The sequence below is a fragment of the Apteryx rowi genome, unplaced genomic scaffold (genome assembly GCF_003343035.1).
Source record: "Apteryx rowi isolate R43461 unplaced genomic scaffold, aptRow1 scaffold_72, whole genome shotgun sequence".
Taxonomy (NCBI): domain Eukaryota; kingdom Metazoa; phylum Chordata; class Aves; order Apterygiformes; family Apterygidae; genus Apteryx; species Apteryx rowi.
In genome coordinates, this window is record NW_020451005.1 from 1,623,871 (window position 1) to 1,641,450 (window position 17,580).

The 17,580-nt window shown below is 36.2% G+C and overlaps 1 protein-coding gene across 1 annotated transcript in view; it reads left to right on the forward strand.

Moving 5' to 3' along the window:
* Positions 1–14,800: 14,800 nt before the first annotated feature.
* The window catches only part of TTC29 (tetratricopeptide repeat domain 29), a 152,259-nt gene continuing 149,479 nt past the window's right edge, over positions 14,801–17,580 (forward strand). Inside the window, exon 1 of the mRNA XM_026087532.1 lies at positions 14,801–14,910. The gene's annotated coding sequence lies outside the window, so the exon portion shown is untranslated. The remainder of the gene's footprint in view (positions 14,911–17,580) is intronic.

Below are 17,580 nucleotides of genomic sequence, written 5' to 3' on the forward strand. Positions count from 1 at the left end.
ACAGGAATATATGCTCTCATTAGGCACACCATATTAAAAAAAAAGAAAAAAAAAAACAAAATACTCTTCATCTTTACTTGTGCTATGTAGGATGAAGGCATGAGAGAGAAAGGAACCGTGCATAATGTGCAGAGAAATGGGAGCAACTGTCGAGAATTCGATGTTTCTGGAGTCCCTACGCGAATGGAAGGAAGCAATTCTGGGGAACTCTGACAACCTCCTTCAAAGCTTTGGTGAAAGGCTGTAGATGGCACAATCCCACATGAGTCACCTTTGCGCAGGAGGCTGATGTGAGGGTTGGTTGGGACAGAATTATTCAGTCCACACACAGCACGTGTGAGACACTCGAGCTGCTGGCACCACCACCCAGCTGCAGTACGTGCAGTAAGACTTTGATCAGCGAAGCTGGCTTCTGCATGGACCTTGCTGTTGTTAGGGTGCTCGTGGAGCGCCTCTCTTTGCCGTCTGGTCCCAGTTCAGGCCACTCTACTGCCCACCATGGGGAGAACCACGTTCCTGGCAGTTTTGGAACCACCACATCCAAAAGACTATCGTTCTACAGAATTACCAATGTTTTAAAATTGCATTCTCTTGCTGACGTGGGCTGTTCATTCTGATTGTATCATGTAACTATCAAGCTAGTTGAATTATGGTGGACAGAACAAACTGTGTCTCGCAATTAAAAAAAATAGGTATAGACAAATGGCGTAAGTTTGAAACACAGTGTGGGTGCAGTCATAGGATGAAGTCAGTCATATGATATCTTAAGTAAATAAATAGTGGTAATAAGCAGCATTTAAAATGACAGAAATTCAACAAGATTAGGCAGCAAAATTAGAATTTTAATATAATTTGGGGGAAATGTGAAGGAGATAAAGCAAGCTGCCAGGAAGTGGAGAGAAGGGCTTATGCTTTGAGAGCAGAGACAAAAGAAGTCATGGGAAGCAGAGGAGACTGACTATCCTTGAAAAAGAAGACCCTGTCACACAGACTTGATGTGAGTTTTTCTCCTAGTCAAGAAAGGTATCTATTTAAAGAGGATAGTTTATGTCACATTTCCGTCATGAATGTTAAACCAATTATTCTACTTGCCAGAAAACCCTCTTCTGCACAGTAAGAGATTTCTGATCAAAAAAAAAGTTTTAATTTTTTTGCCATAGTTTTGACAATCTGAAATGTTCTGAAAAAATCTGCTAGATGCTTTACTAAAACCTCACCCTTGCACAAGAAGAGATTTTGAAGAACCTAACTCAGTATGTGGGTGAAAAGAACACTGCCTATCTCGACTACACATAAAGGGTTAAGTCTGTCTTACACAACTCACTGTGATTAATGGTTTTGCATGAATAAAGCTAAAGAGGAATTTTGGGCCAGCCAAAACAAAAGCAAAAGGATGTACTGGTTTTTTAGTATTCAAACAAGGCAAAGTTAGCCTGACTCAGAATTGATTTTAGATTGCATGGTCTTTTACTTCTCTGGGAACAGAAGTCTGTACCAAATTCCCAAATTCTCTAGGAAAGCAAGTACACAAAGAGAATTAAATGTTTTGCACACTCATCTGCCTATATTCTTTGCAGCTAAAAGGGACATATAAACAAATACTTGGAAATCACTGTGATGAGGAAAAAAAACCCTAAATCTCAGCATCACATCATTACATCTTATACTACTTTTCCCTTCCATTTTTTTCTTTTTTTTAACACAACTGTACATTTGATTAGTCTGTAGCTCACCAAGGCAAAGATTTTGAAATTTCCGTAATTACTCAGCCCAGTTATCTACTGTTTTGTCCTCAGTTATTCAACTCTGTTATCTACTTTTTAAACTTCAACTATTACCTCTAAGAGAAATTTAAAGTCAGAAGAATTTTTCCTGGCCTTCTGCTTATGCTGTTATAGCTAATCGGGTAACCGTAAGTAGTGCCAAAAATCACTGACCACCTGGATTTAAGGTATCAAACCTTCACAGATTATCATCCACACAAGTATTATTTATACACATGAAATGAAACCATTCAAATGTTATCTGTGTATACTCAGGTATATTTGGAAATCTATAGACATTTCAAAACTACCATAAGAAAACTCAAGGACTTGACTGATAAATTCATCAGTGAAATTATACTTAATTGTACAGCTTAATTATAATTAATAGATGACTCTCAATATATAGTGTGATAGCATGCAGGATGTAAGATTCCTAATGGATATTCAAAATAGCATAATGTGTGCTCAGTGATGTAGATAGAAGTTGACGGGGGAAAGAAAAGGACAGAATTAAAGTTTCTCTGCATCCTTAATTCTGAAGTTTATATCTTTTAACTGTGTCAGTCTTTTTCTTTTTTCCAATGACTTGTTGTTTACATTTCTAAATCCTTCACATGCCTCCCCATCATTTATGAAATTCCTTTCATAAAAAGAAAAACAAAAAAATTACAACGACCAGAAACAATTCTTTTTAATATGATGAATACTACTTGCACTTCTTTGCACACCCTGTGTGTTATACATAACAGGAGCTTGAAAACCTTTTATTTTTATGGTTTTGCTAGACTTTTTCATCCTCAAAATATCAGATGTTAATTCTGGTTTTGCTGGAGGATATCTTTGTGAATGTACCTCCTGTACCTTAATTGAACTGATAAGAGAGAAGGGACTGAACATTTAATAATACATTCTTCCTTCAAAAAATTAATGAAACAAGAGTATGAAACATTAATGGAATTACTTCATATTAAACTATCCAGAGAAGGTGCTAAACATAAAGGGCCTTGTCATTCAGGTGGCTGTATAGGTTAAGCACTCTGTTTGGATGGAAAGAGATTAGTGGAAGCCTGGGCTCCGGTGGACACTGTTTCATCTCTGGGTTAGCAATGAAACAAGGTCCAGTGGCACCCAACCTGCTGCCAGTGAGCCCACTGCAAGTGGCAGGGCTGCTTCACAGTGCGCCCACCCATCTGGCTGAGGCCAGGCAAGGTTTTGAAACATCAGACCGGAGGCGAGGTCCTTCCAGCTGAGGAACTTCTCGGATCAAAAGCAGGGCACAGGAAGGAAAAGAGGGAGTACTAAAAGCAAGAGAAAGAGATGAGAGAGAAGAAAAGTATTTTCCTGGCAACAGCGCTAAGTCAGTAGTGTCTGACTGGGCTATTTTGAAAGTAGAATTACTTCTATGCAAGTGGATCATCTCTGTTCAAAGTAAAATAATTTGTGTTCATTTTGTATAGCAGTAATTTGCCCTAGAAAGACATGAATTTGTGGCATTTCTCTTTTGGCTGTGGAAACCTTAATCACCGTAAAATTTTGATTCCACTGTGACTTGGGATGCAGCAACATTTATATTTTGTGCTAGGCTAACAAATTCTGTCAAATTCACCAGAAAACATATCTGACTTAGGAAAAGTTCTTATCTGTGATAACCTCAGTAGAAAAAGCTGGACTGGCAATAGTGCCTTGATTTCTAGACAATTCTGTTCCACTGATGGTAGAGGGAAAGCTGAGGACTGAGGTGGGAGTTTGAAGAGACGGCAGCTGGTGGATTTGGTGTAAAACACTGTTGTGACAATATACAGTGTTACATGATTTGCCAGGTATAAAAATAAACATTTTAGTTAAAGTTACTTCTTAAGAGTATTTGCCATAAGGATACCTGTATAGTCTATCAGTCGTTTCGCAGTGCTCAGGCAGACTGGCAGGCGTGTGCCCCCCCAGTGCCAAAGCAGTGATTCTTTGTTTACTTGGTTTGCTCCTTACCATCTCCAAAGAAGTCTCAACTTGTTTTGCTCCCCCAATGTTTTATTTAAACTCTCTCAGTGAGATGATGGAGCATGGGAAAAGACCTTATATTTCATGGCTGGTCCTCCTTTCAAATCTCCAGGCTCAAACAGAATTGCATAGTATTAGATGACCCTTCACACTGCCTGTTCTGTCAAAGCTCTGGCCGCATACTGCCAGCGCGGTCAGAAATGAAGTGGTCTGTACCATGATTTGTGCAATATTAGCAATGGTGTGAAATATATATCTCTTCCATTAAAAAAAGAGAAAAATACATAATAACTTGGTTTTGTTTAAATTTTTTTTTTACTTTACTCCTCATGCTAATACATTTGTGACAAATATTATTTTCCCAAATGACACTTGTACAGTAGGTCTATAGGAAATGTCAGCCAGAGAGGAGAAGCTCCTGCATTAATATGCATTCTGAAAGCCCTCTCATTATTTCTTATGCTAACTAGGAGCTTACTAAATAACAAAATAGAATGCAAATAATAAAACAACGCAATTAAGCTCATATAAAGTTGGGGTGCTCCAAAAATAGCACAGGAAAATTGCACAAAATATTTATGTACATATGATTCCCTTAAGAAGGATGGGGTACTGATTTTACACACACTTTATATTCTTATCACTCAAGCAAATCATGTGAAAAAAAATTCAGGTGATGCTGTGCTACTGTGTAACAACATACAGTGATGAGTCCAATGGAGTCTGTCAGGGTTCGTCTTGATTTGAATGTTTCATGTCTGTCTATAATTACAACTTAATCCTTTGAAAATAAATTTCTGTATGGGAACTGCAGTAGGGCCAAAAAGGAATCTTACAAAAATATCCCCAAATTTATGAGAATTTTAAAAATTAATTATGTTGGGTTTTTTATCTTTTTAAATCATAGTAAAGTTTGTAAACTAAACTAGCCATTATCAGTGTATCAGAAATTTTTTAAAAATTTTTGCTTTCCCTCCACCCTTTATAAAGAAACCTGAGCTATTATCACATGATCGCATCAGCTAAGGCTTCAAGGAAAACTTTACTGTTTGAAAAACAGTACTGAATAACAGCATTACGAAAAACACCATGAAGGCAAGTGGTTTGTTTGAGGCCAAACACTATGAAATATGCAGGGGATTACATCTAGTGTTAGCAAGAAATTCTTCTTTCCCAACTTTTTGTTCTGGAAGAGACAATGAACAGTCATTCCTTGACCACCTTCTTCATACTAGTAATGATTAGACAGACCTTCAGCCTTTCTTCTTTTAGTCAACTCTTTCCCAGGCTGAATAGTTGTAATTTATGTAATCCTCCTCTTACAGAAGCTGTTCCATACCCTCAGTCATCTAGATGATCATGCACAGACCTGCAGATGGACTTCCAGGGAGAGGGCCACAGAGCACAGGACGACTACATACGTAGTGCTAGTCTCCTGATAAAAAAAAGATGAATGCCCAGTGTGTCTGTCCAATCCTTCCTGCTCTTAAGAATACAAAACTGCAAAGTTTTGTAAATGTGCTGCTCAGGGAACTAAAACAAAATGTGACACAGTGCAGAAACTCTGCATGGATTTCTTGAGCAAGACAAATTTCTGTAATTTGGTAAAAGGATTTTTCTTCAGCTATTATTTTAACACAGAAAGGTCAGAATGTTACTGATACCAAAATCAAATGAGGGTCTAAGGCAAGAAGAAACATTCTCTAAATATCTTTGAAAACAATCTAATTTAACTTAGAGCTGAGAACAGAATCAAAGATAAATCCACAAATATGGATTAAATTTAAAAGCAATACTTTGACTCTATTCACATGTATTTGTATTAATCTTCTATGAATATTCTAAAAGAGAAAAAAACTGGCAGGAGCATTTGCATAAATAATAAATACTACAATGGTCTGAAACTCTAAAATACAAATATTCACATTAGAAATCCAGTTCAAAAGATTAGACTGATCCTCTCAGGGAACAAAAAGATGTGTGACCTTGGTGGCCAGTTAGAGGTAAGAGTCCTTACATTTAAAAACTTTAAAGAAAATAATTACAGAGCAATTACTGACAAAACATTATCAAGAAATCTGGTGTAAACAATTTCAAATGAATTAGAAAATGTCTGTGTGGTCAGGTGGCCATAGCTACTTGTGTGAATGACTATAGCTACGAAGGAAAATCTCCTTTTCTTCTGTGATAATGATCTCACCAATAACTGTTTCCCTTAAAACTATGAAATTCTTAAGCAAAAGAAAGGGTTGAGTACCCAACTGATATACACACACGTGTTATGAAATTAATGTCACAAACAACAGAAATAAATACTGAACCTCTATGAATTCAATAAAATTATTATCTCCCCTGTTGGAGCTTTCTTTCAGGAAAAATTCCCTCTCTTTCAAAAGCACAGTATCATAAATCTAAGCAGTAAAGAAATCAATTAAAGCTATGATTATGTACACATATATATACATACACACACACACACACACACACACACACAATTACAGCCTCTTAATATTTGTCTTTTTGTTTCTTTAGGAAGCTGTCCACTAAATTTTTCAAGGGTGTTGTTTTGGAAAGCATGAAGTTAGAGATCCTTCCTTAATTAAAGTTGTAAAGCTCATAGAGTTACAGAGCTCAAAGGGATCAGGGAAAAAAATCCTTCATATAGGTAAGAATTTTTAAATTAAATTATTTATTTTATAGTTAAAGTAATAAAATGTAAACATTAAATCATCCATGTTTAATCGTTAGTATATTTAACAAGTAAACATAAATAAGACTCAATAGAATTATGGGAATTGGCAACAGAATATGTTTAAGGAATAAAAAATAAGCTCCTTCTCTAACATGCTACAAATGATGAGCAAGAGTAATAATTTTAAATAATTTGGAGGATTGTAGATGCTACAGTGGGGAACAATTAAGTAATAATATACTTAATAATTTTCTCTGCCTTCCAAAAAGTCCCCTCTTTACGTATCCTTTTCAGATGTGCTTGTCAAAGCTGACTATAGTATTTTAAATATGGACATATTATTTCTTTTAAAAAAGCAGGATTATATTTTCAACTCTTTACATTCTGTTGCTTTTGACCAACTTAGAGTATTTTTATTCTAGCCTATCAATAAGGATTTTAGAGAAGGCATTTTAGAAGTTGTACTAAATTGTAACTTGTTTCTTCATCATCTGTTATTTTATTAAAAGATTGCTAGAAATTATTGACAGGCCTGTATAAAATGAACTGCTTATACTTAAAAAATACAAGTTGGCATTAGTAGGTACGAAAACCCTTCACGCATCGAATCATGGGCAGCATGCCCGGATGTTTTTAGACAGCTCAGAAAAGCACTCCAGATGTCTATGTTCCACACACCATGCGAGTCTAAAATAAAGAGTGATCTCTGCTGAGAGCAGGAACAAAAGTGCTGGTTGTAATTGTGAGGGGCAACTTTGCTCATAAAGCCCAAAGCACAAAACAAGTACAGCAGAGGACACCACCCGCTACTTACATGAAGCTATCAAAGGTCGCCACATGTGTGATGCAGTCCAACAGTAGCTCTTTGGCTTCAGCACAGTGTCAGTGTGTAAGACAGGCAGTCCAAGGTGTCTGAGAAGCCACAAAACAGAAAGTTATGAGAAGTGTTGACTAGCAGCGCCTGGGGAGTTGCTTGCTTTCAAGAGGCTGACTGTATTCTGTGTGCTTTTGGCAGCATCACTAACAAACTGCATTCTTGGATCCAAATTTTGTTTTCTATTGTTGAAAATGATGTCTGAAGCCAAAAGAATACAGTTTTGCATCCGTTAGACAGGATCTACTGTGCTGAAATGATCAAAACCCTGTTTTGACTGGTAAACTGAGCAAACACAGCGTGGAATTTGTACAGAAAATGTATCTGTGCAAGCTACACTGTTAGATGTGAAATTTTTGAGAGAGTGGTTGTAGGTGTTGGTGCAGAAGGAATTTAACAGACTTTTCCATTAAGTTTTATTAATGATTTTGAAATATTTTGTGTATATTTTGGGCTAAATTCAAAATGTATGTCATACTTGAAAAATGTAAGTCTGAACCAGGCTGTTTCTGTAATATAATGTCTCCTCCCACCCCCTTTCTCCCTTTTTTGGCTTTTTATCTGCTTTTCTGGTTCTATTGACAACAACTCAACTACTTTCAATATGCTGTTTTTCTAGTGTCTCAAACGTGACCTTGATCACCCCTTTTTCTGTAAGTGTTTAGAACACTCTTGTCAATGACAGACGTGTTTTTCCAGAAAGATACTAAACAGCTTGAGAATTTCTTCAGTCTTCATCTCTATCTTTTCCTGATCCCTCTGATCAATCTGTCTTGAGTGCTGCTTTACCCTGGTGTATTAATGTTTTCTTTCCTGCCCTTATTTCTGAAAGATTCTATTTAGATAGTCTGTTTCATCAATTTTAACATCAAACTCTATCATTACCTGTTTTGCCTTAAAAAAATAAACTTCCTGGAATCCCGTAACATTTGAACTTCAGAGCTGCTGTCTACCCAGCAAAATGAAGACAGAAGTGTAGCGTGTGCCAGCATCCCTGGTGAGCAATACCCAGCTGGCACTGGAAACCATAGCCGGGAAGCCAGGGTGCAGCCTGCCCTCTCACCACGCTAGAATCCGCACGATCCTTTCCCCGGGGTCCCTGGAAAGACTGCACTCTGGTTTTATATGGCCAACACGGCCCCTGATCCGACCACATCAAGCAGGGGAACTACTCTTCCATGAACGCCTTATTCAGTAGTCTAGTCGGAAAAGTGGCTCCTTCTTAATTAGATTTAATGCCTGTACTGTCTTTGCTACTGGGAATCCCACTTTCCTGAAACAAAAGCAGGAGTTGTGAGTATGGTCGAATATTTTGTTAATAATTTTTGTACTAAAAATACCACAATATAATATCATCATTTTTGACTAAAGCATTTTCTGCACCTTCTGTGTAATATAGCTTATTTATCCTCATAAGAATATAACATAACAGCTGCCAAATCAGGCTGAAACAGATATGTTTTGTTTGTGTAATCTGTCTCTGACCAGTAAAAGGGCAGAAGACATCTCACAGTGCAGAATTGTGACACATTTTTCCATTTAGGTGTTTCTCTCTCACACTTCCACTTCCTACTGGCTTATACTCTGAAGCAGTTATAATAAAGTCTCTACCCCTTTTCAAAGCAAAATATAGTTCTCCAGCTGAATACTAAGCTAATTTATTAGTTGTTGTGAACCATATAAAAATGTTTATTCCCTTTAAAATTCTGTTAAAATCTGGAACACAGTAACACACTACAGTGATGAGCTGTCAGTCTCATTATGTGCATGTAAAAATGCCTTTATTTTATATATATATTTACACACATGTACATACATATCTATATATACATACACACACACACACACAGAGACTAATCCGTTTAGAACACTCCTTATTTAAGAAGTATATTATTAAGCAGGACTTCCATAATTACAGAACAACTAAAAGGGAATGCAGTGTGAACTGTTCTGATACTAAAAGCATTGTATCTCATGAGAACGTTCTTTAACAGTCATAAACTCTGAAACATTTGTTTTTCTGACTTTATTTATTTAGAGATTAAATCTGAAAATCTAATTAATTTCAGTTTGTTGTGTGATAGAAATTCAAACAAGTAAAAGGAGGTCATATAGGCCACGTTCTCAGCTGGCAAAAAAATGGCATAGCTAACAGAGTACTATTTTATGCTAGCTGAGGATCTAGCCCCATGTATCTGAACATTACTTATTTGTTATATTAAAACATATTTTTAATTTAAAGGAAATGAGTCACTGGAATCTGGAATATATACACAGAAAAGCACACTGCTTGTAATTACAGAAATGAATGTCAGATGAATACCTAGTATCTGCCTTTCCTATGATAACTGATGTTCTTTCTAGACAAAGGAAATGAAAAAGATTTTCTATCTGCACCTTAGAAAAGAACCTAATGCAAGGCTACACAGAAGTAACTTTTTGCAATGGAACTTGTATAAAAAAGCATATAGAAATTTACTGACGGGTAGATGGTGACATAGTATTGAAAGAGAAATAGCCAGGCTACAAAGTGGCTGTATATAGAATTCCTGAAGTACTGGTGAGGGGATAAACCATTTTTAATAAAGTCAAAAATGGTCTTGGCAATTAGGAATAACTGAGTCAAAGCTGAGATGAAGTTTTAAATACAGAGAAGGATCCAAATATGCTAACAGAGGAGCAAATGACTCTGAAGGCTGGACTAATTTAAATGGCATAAAACATAAGAGTAAAAGGTAATATATTTAGGGACTAAATAAGGAGAACATTTCTGCGAGATTGAGTTAAACTGTGGGTTCAATTTCTGCAATTGTTGTTATAAAAACATTTAAAGCCTGGGAAAAGAAATTATAGTACAGGGACTTACATGTTTTAGAGACACCTTTGGAGGCACGAAGTGAGGGTGTGGGGTGCAGAAGTATGAGTTCTTTTCCCTTGGAGCGGGGTTCAGAGGGGAATCTCACTCAAGGTCTTGGACTAAAAGGGTTTCATCAATGTCACAGGACTGGTACCTTTCTAAGGCACCTTCAGCTCAGCTAATCCCACCTCTGGCTGGAAGAAATAGGCTAACTCTGCATTTGCCACACTGTCAGATTTCCTCTGATGCTCTGGCAACTGACAGTATGCTAAGAAATGAGACTTGTAGTGTTTCTTTGACTTTATTCCTGGCAAACCAGGTTTGAAGAACTGGGCTGAGCAGCCATGGCTTTGTGGCTACAAATCTGGCTATTGTGTTTGAGTGTTTACTGGAATGTTCTTTATGAATATCAGCATCTTAAATTTTCTGCTTAATTCCTCTAACAGTCATAACTGATCATATTCCATAGCAAATAGTCTACTAAAATGTACAGTAGTATGAAGCTTTTTATAAAAATATTTGTCATAGCAATATCTTGCATGGGGATTCTTAAACAAAAATCTCATTATCCTCTTTCCTCCTTTAAGTCTACCTGCTCTGCTGGAATTTCCTTCTCAGCCAGCATTTCTTCTTTCCAGCATCAGCATCTCCTTTATCTCAACTCCGGCAATGCTGCATGGGAAAGGTCAGCTCCAAGCAATACTACTTTGGGGCCCTCTCTTTACCTAGTACTGTATATCTCTTCTTATCTCTGTTGGATGCAATAGCGTTTCAATTTTTTCTAAAGTGGTGGAGGAAGAGCACTCCTCTCCATTTTGTAGTCTGCTTCTTTCCTCCATTTTCTTTTAGAAAAGGATAAAGCAGAAATATCAGCAGATTCTTTAATACAGCTCAATTTCCCTGGTACCCAAATGTACAAATCACAGCCGCTATTATTAATGCTTTCTGTGGCTGAGATGATATGCTAAAAGGAATTACTTTATGTTCTTCTCCCTTAAGAAAAATGCCAGAAAAAAATGTTTCTCTGTTTAAATGGTGCTGGATGGAAAATCTCTTTAACATGTGCAATAGATGCAGGAATAACAAGGTATACTTCATCACAGTATTCCCATCTCATAACTCAAACCTATCCTAGCAAAAATAGCTATGAATGAAAAGTCAGTTCAAAACTGCCAGATGCTGTACTTAGCAACACTGATATCAGTCCACTGGATATTCAGTTATATTTCCCTGCATGTTCACTTTTCTTTCAGCCAATACCTGGCCTGACAATGTTTTTACTCTATTTTCTCTCCAAAAGTTATTTCAACATCTTTTAATAACTTATCATCCTCCTCTAATGTCTAGTTATACCTTGTTTTCTTCACATTCTACCTATTACCTTCATCTTTCACCTTCCTTCACAATTCTTCATCTTTTTTCAATAACCATTTATATTTCTTTGAATTACCAGTATCTGTTAGTTTTTTCTTTCTCTCCTCCTGTTTCAATCTTTGTAACTTTATCTCTGAAAAGTTATCTTCAGTTTTCATACACTTCCTTTTCTAAAGGATTTCTAATCATTTCTCTAATCCATAATGTTATATTCCTCTCTTCTTTCTGGAGATCACTCTTCATTGTTCAGTTCTTCTTACAGTCTGCATTGCACCCAGCTTGCATTGAGCCCCACGGTTAGGTATTTGCGACAGCTGTTAACCTGCCTAGGGTAAATCTACATAAATATGTTGATATGGTATCCAAGCCACACTAACGCTCCTTGCATCCACATCTAAAACATCATAGCACTTGCTAAAGTTCAAGTCTAACATGTATAAACCATGAACCAGGGCTCTAGTTCTGAGTTTCACCAGTATTCTCAGGGAGAGCAAGTAAGAGCTGTATTTGACATACGTATATGACAGAGCTGAGGTATTCCACATGATGGAGTTTGCAACTCAGCTGGGGATAAAAAACAACTAAGCGATGCTATGGATTCTCACCTTCCACATCTTCTGGTTTATGCCAGCTTGAAACATTGCTGAATTTATACGAATTTGTATTGAAAGTGTCCACACAGTCAGTTATGGCTGAGAGGCAGATTTTGTGAATTTGCAGTCCCTTCTTGTTTAAAAAATTATTTTACTATAGTTAACTATAACATTGTGGAAAGGCTTAGCATGAACAGACAACATTAGATGTAGATGAAAATTATGAGGTAAGCCACGTGACTAGGAGTGAAATCACATACCCATACAGGTATACTATCAAAATCTGCTATTTCCTCTGGTTGGATCCGGACCCTGCAGGATATAGGAATGGCTCCCATATCCTATACAGCCCAATCCAATGTTTTGTTACAAAAAGCATTCTGGACATTTTCGTCCTACTAACAACTCCAGCAGGATCTCACCTGTATAATTAAAGAGCAATATAGCCACTTAAATTTAACCACTTAACTTTTAATTTACTAGCCACAAGAAAATATATATTTGGGGTTTTAATATTAAATTAGGTGAGTTTTATAGTTTGTGCTGTTATGATACAATGAAACTCTAGTTGAAATGCCCACAGAGTATATATATACAAGGTAAAGATACTGTATCATAGAAGAAAGAGCCTTCACCTGTATGAATAATTCATTTTGGAAACATGGAAGTGGTAGAAATCTGAGAACAATAAATAAATATAAACTTATTACAGCACAAAGCTTACGAGTGCTGAGTGGAGGTTACGCACTCAAGCTCACAGATGGAGGAAATAGTTTGGTTCTAGATGCCCTGCAGAAAAGGCCAAAACTGTTATCTACCACGTCAATATAATCAAAGCTATGATCCCGATCTTTCCAACCTCAGGTGGAAAGAAGATTTTGCAGCAGAAAAGCAGCTGTCAATTATCTCTATACCAACTGAAGAAAATAATCAAAATATGTTGCTAATCCAGGCTGATGACAAGAGTGTGCAAAATTAAGAGACCTTTGCTCCTAAAAGATCTTCAGTGGCTGGAGACAGGGAATGTAGGAAATGTACTGTAGGCTGTAATAATTGCTGTCTGCCCTGGGAAATGGCATCAAGGCCAGAGCAGTCATGGCTCCATGCAAGCACATCCTCTAATTATTGAAAAACCTGTGTAGAGTCTCAATGTTAATCAGTCTCTCAGAGACTTCAGCTTTATGTGGTTAGTGCAGATTTATGGCATTTTTCTTTTCTCATTATTAAAACTGATATTTCACAAGGAAGAAACTATCTCCAGACAACTGTTAAAATGCAAAGTTTCAGTCATAAAAGAAAACTGCAGGATTATTGTGAGGCTATTCCGCAGAGAACCCAAACAAGAAGGGTAAGAAACAAAACATCAAAGACACAGGGAAAAATGGTAAAAGAGGAGACTTTAAAATATTAACTAAAGATGCAACAGTTGGCCTATAGATTCAAGAAGTTATAGTGTAATTGATTAAGTGCTTGTTACAATTATAGATAAACACTGCATATACTAATGCAACATGAATAATATATAACTATAAAAAGTAAAACAAATTGAGAGATTTGCATGACCACATTACTGGAATTATTTGCATTACTGTTACCAAAGATGTCATTAGAAAATACACACACACAGAATTTGCACATTCTATTACATGGCCACATTTTGCTTCCTTTTACTAATGTTGCAGTAATAAGTTTATTTAATGTACTATTCCTGATTATTACGCTGGGACAATTTAAATGATTTTTTGGCCCATAATGATGAATCAATTTTGAAATATTATACACACAGGTCTTTGTCAAACAATATGTTTAATCAAAAATGTTTCAAGTTTTCTACTAGCTATATCTGCAAATTTCTGGCAAACATACTGGAAAAGTTGCATATTTGGAGATCTTTTCTCTTACTATTACATATTACATAAACCCCAACCTTCCAGAGATATCTGCCACTTCATAAATAGTAGAATCCCATGAAAGTTCACAGAAATGAAACCATAAAAATTGCAAAGTTCTATGTCAATGACAGGATTTGAGAAAGGTTGGGGGGAGGAGGGAAAGATAGATATGTTAGTCACACACATGTCATCATTTTGAAAAATATGAAATAACAGATCTTATTTGTCTACAGGTTTTAATTTACTAGTCATGGTTGACAGCTCTTCAGTGGCCTAACATTGCAAGCCTGAGAAAATTAACATCAGAATAATCTTTCCGGAAAGGCATGCTTAAATACTGCATAAAGACTGACCATAGATCCTGCTTCTAACCCAGGATTGGCATATTTACTCTGCATAGAAAAAAACTTGTCAAGATACCCAGTTTTCTATATGGCAACCGGAAGTTCAAAAGATGTAACTGGATAAAGCAATGAGAATGGCTGAATCAAAGAACAAGATTGAAATCAAAAAAGGATATGCAAAATAACACCTGACGTCAGCTCTTTATACCCCCCATCATGCTAATGCTTGAAAAAGCAAATAAGGATTGAAATACCATGGCTATATGTGCAGGGAAGATAGAGAGTATTTTAAAGTACAAAAAAATGTAAGGAAAAGCAAGCAGCAATGTGTGTTCAAGAATTCTCTTATGAACATACAAAAGTCTTAGATATGAAGACATCCTAGGACCTATCTTGGACTAACTGAAGGTCCATCAACTTAACTATGACAGTGTGATAACCTAAATCCCATGACATGCACTCAAAGGTGAATCACAGCTGTGCTTTTTACAACCTGACTTACTCTGAAGATGCAAACAATCAGGTAAGACTTAGTTGTAATCTTTAGAGAATATATGTTCTTCTGAGCATTCCACTGCTTTAATATTTCTTTATTAAGTCCAGCTCAGGGCAAGAATATGTATTTCTCATTTGAGATTTGAATTTGAACCATTTGGGGCAGAAGAACATGTAGTGGGGTCAGTATTTTAATCCTAGACTTGCTTTTGAAAAATTTATCCCCAGATGAAGCAGCTTATCCCCTTCTAACACAACTAATACTGTAATAACTGTTGTAATAGCAAATAAAAATAAAAATAACAGTGGAAGCATATAAAGCTATGCATACTAGTGTAAGCCAGCCAAAAATAATTAGGCTGATGTCCACTAATTACATGATAAAACACAGTTGTTTATCAAAGAATGAGACCATTTCTGTAATACTCTACTGGATGTCTTGCATGTAGCAGTTCAGATCCATGTACTCTTCCCTGTATACATTTCTGTTTCTCAGAATTAGCTATCACTCCCTACCTTAGTAATAAGATGTATCTCCAAAAAAATTGAGGGTTTATTACCCTTTTATATGACAGTTCATGCTGAACTGCAACTGTATACAGGTTATATATAATATACATAAATTTATAGGCATGAAAGCCTAGGTTTTCACATTTATTTCTATATCTGCATAATTGTAACTTTGAACTTGAATTTTTACATGTTAACTTTTTAGCACATTAATTTTTAAACATGAAAAACTGAGTTTTCCTGAATGAAACAGGATGTGAAGTGTCACACTTATAAAATATAACAATATTCTACAGTAATTACCCCAAATTACAGAATTGCTATTGTTGGTTATAGTGTGTCAAATCATTGCTGCAGAAATTCTGTAGTAATATTGAAAAAAAGCAAAGAAATGCTTGATATGTACAGGTAAATACAATTTGCATACCCAAAACTGAGTTTTAATGCACAGGAAAATTAACATTAGCTGGTCAATTTAACTTTTAGATCACACACAGAATTATCAGCTATATAGCTCCTCTATTTATACTGTGCAACAATACAAAGGTAGAACTCTTCCCCTACCTATATTATGATAACTTTACATCAATTAGTGAAAGTATAGCAAACAGCATCCAAAATATAAAGTGATTTTTTTTTCTGAAGACTTATTTTACTGTCTGTTTTTCTAACCTGCTACTTTCTGGCCTTATAAGAATGAGATATTATACCACCTTTATAATAAACACAAGATTTTTGGATAAGAAACTACCTAACTGAAAGGAATTTTTTAAGGTTGAATGGCAGGTCTGATTAGCGCTTTTTCACTTATAAATGACGCAGGTATTCTGCAAAGACTTACAAAGTTTAAATCAAAATTGTTCCATTAAGCAATCAGTGGTGATCTGAGGAACATATGTATGATTTTCATTTTATTTCATGAAATCTATATTTCATGAATTTTGCATCATTTTACTTTATGAGCTATCCATATGTCTATGTTGATGTCCTACCCTTGCTACTACCTGTGATAAAGACACCTGTAAGTGGTGTCTTGATGCATTTTCCGTGCATAAGTAATTCATCTGAGAGGAATGGACTTTGAATAAATCTTTCCTGGAAAGAACAAAATAAGTAACTATTGGTGCTTTGGGTTCTCCCAAGAGCAAAACACAAAAAACAAGTGTTCATGGCAGTGCTATGGAGCTCTTGATCTCACACTTCCACATGGGCATTACTGTGCCATAAGCATGACAATCTGCTTTGATAAATTGGGCTAGATTACTGAACTGCAATTTCAGCTTGTTTCAAGACAGAGATACTAAGTACTTAGCTGAAACTGATTAAATAACATCGTTCAAATAAAATCAAATAAATTATCATTAATCACCATGTAAGAATGTGTATCTGGCAACATCTAACCACAGAGCTAAAGACTGATATTGTTATGACATAAATATAACAAACTGTTATAAAGGTCTTGAATTTACAGTCATGTCCCAAGAGCCCTTAGTATCATCCTCTCTTCTTCTTGGGTTGGAGAGATTTAAAAATCAAAAAGCCTACATCTTTGCTCAAAATGATGGTCAGAATAGAACAAGGTAGACAATATGCCCAATTTCTGTGAGCCTGAGGAAATGCTGGTGTAAAAACGCTACATGTTTGTGTACTGGTTTCAATAGCCTGAAGTTTGTCCACAGAAGAATCAATGCCAAGAATATCCCTTTTACATAAATATTATACTCTCCTAAAGCTGAATTCAGAAGAAACTGTCTGATACAAACTCCAATTTCACATTTAGAAAGGAATTTGCCTCAACAGTTTTGGTCATGTGGCCACCACAAGCCAAAGGCATTTATGTCAAAGCCTATTGCAACTGCACTCATCCAGGTTCCTCTATTTCCATAGCAATATGTCCTTTACAGAATTTATGCTTCTAAATTGCCACTGCCAGCTGCTGTCTTCAATTTCACTCTCAAAAAGATGTTACTTTGACTAGACAAACAAGTGGAAAAAAGGCTGGACTGGACCAGCGGTACCTTGAGTTGCACTTAGATCTCCCTAAAGATTGAGGGACAACAAACAGCAACAAATGGCAGCTCCATCAGAGTACTCCCCGTGCTTGCTTTCGAGTCAGACCCACAGTGAGTGAGTGAAGCAGTTCTTCCAGGGACATGGGTTTATGCTGAGGAACCGGTGCTACGCTGTT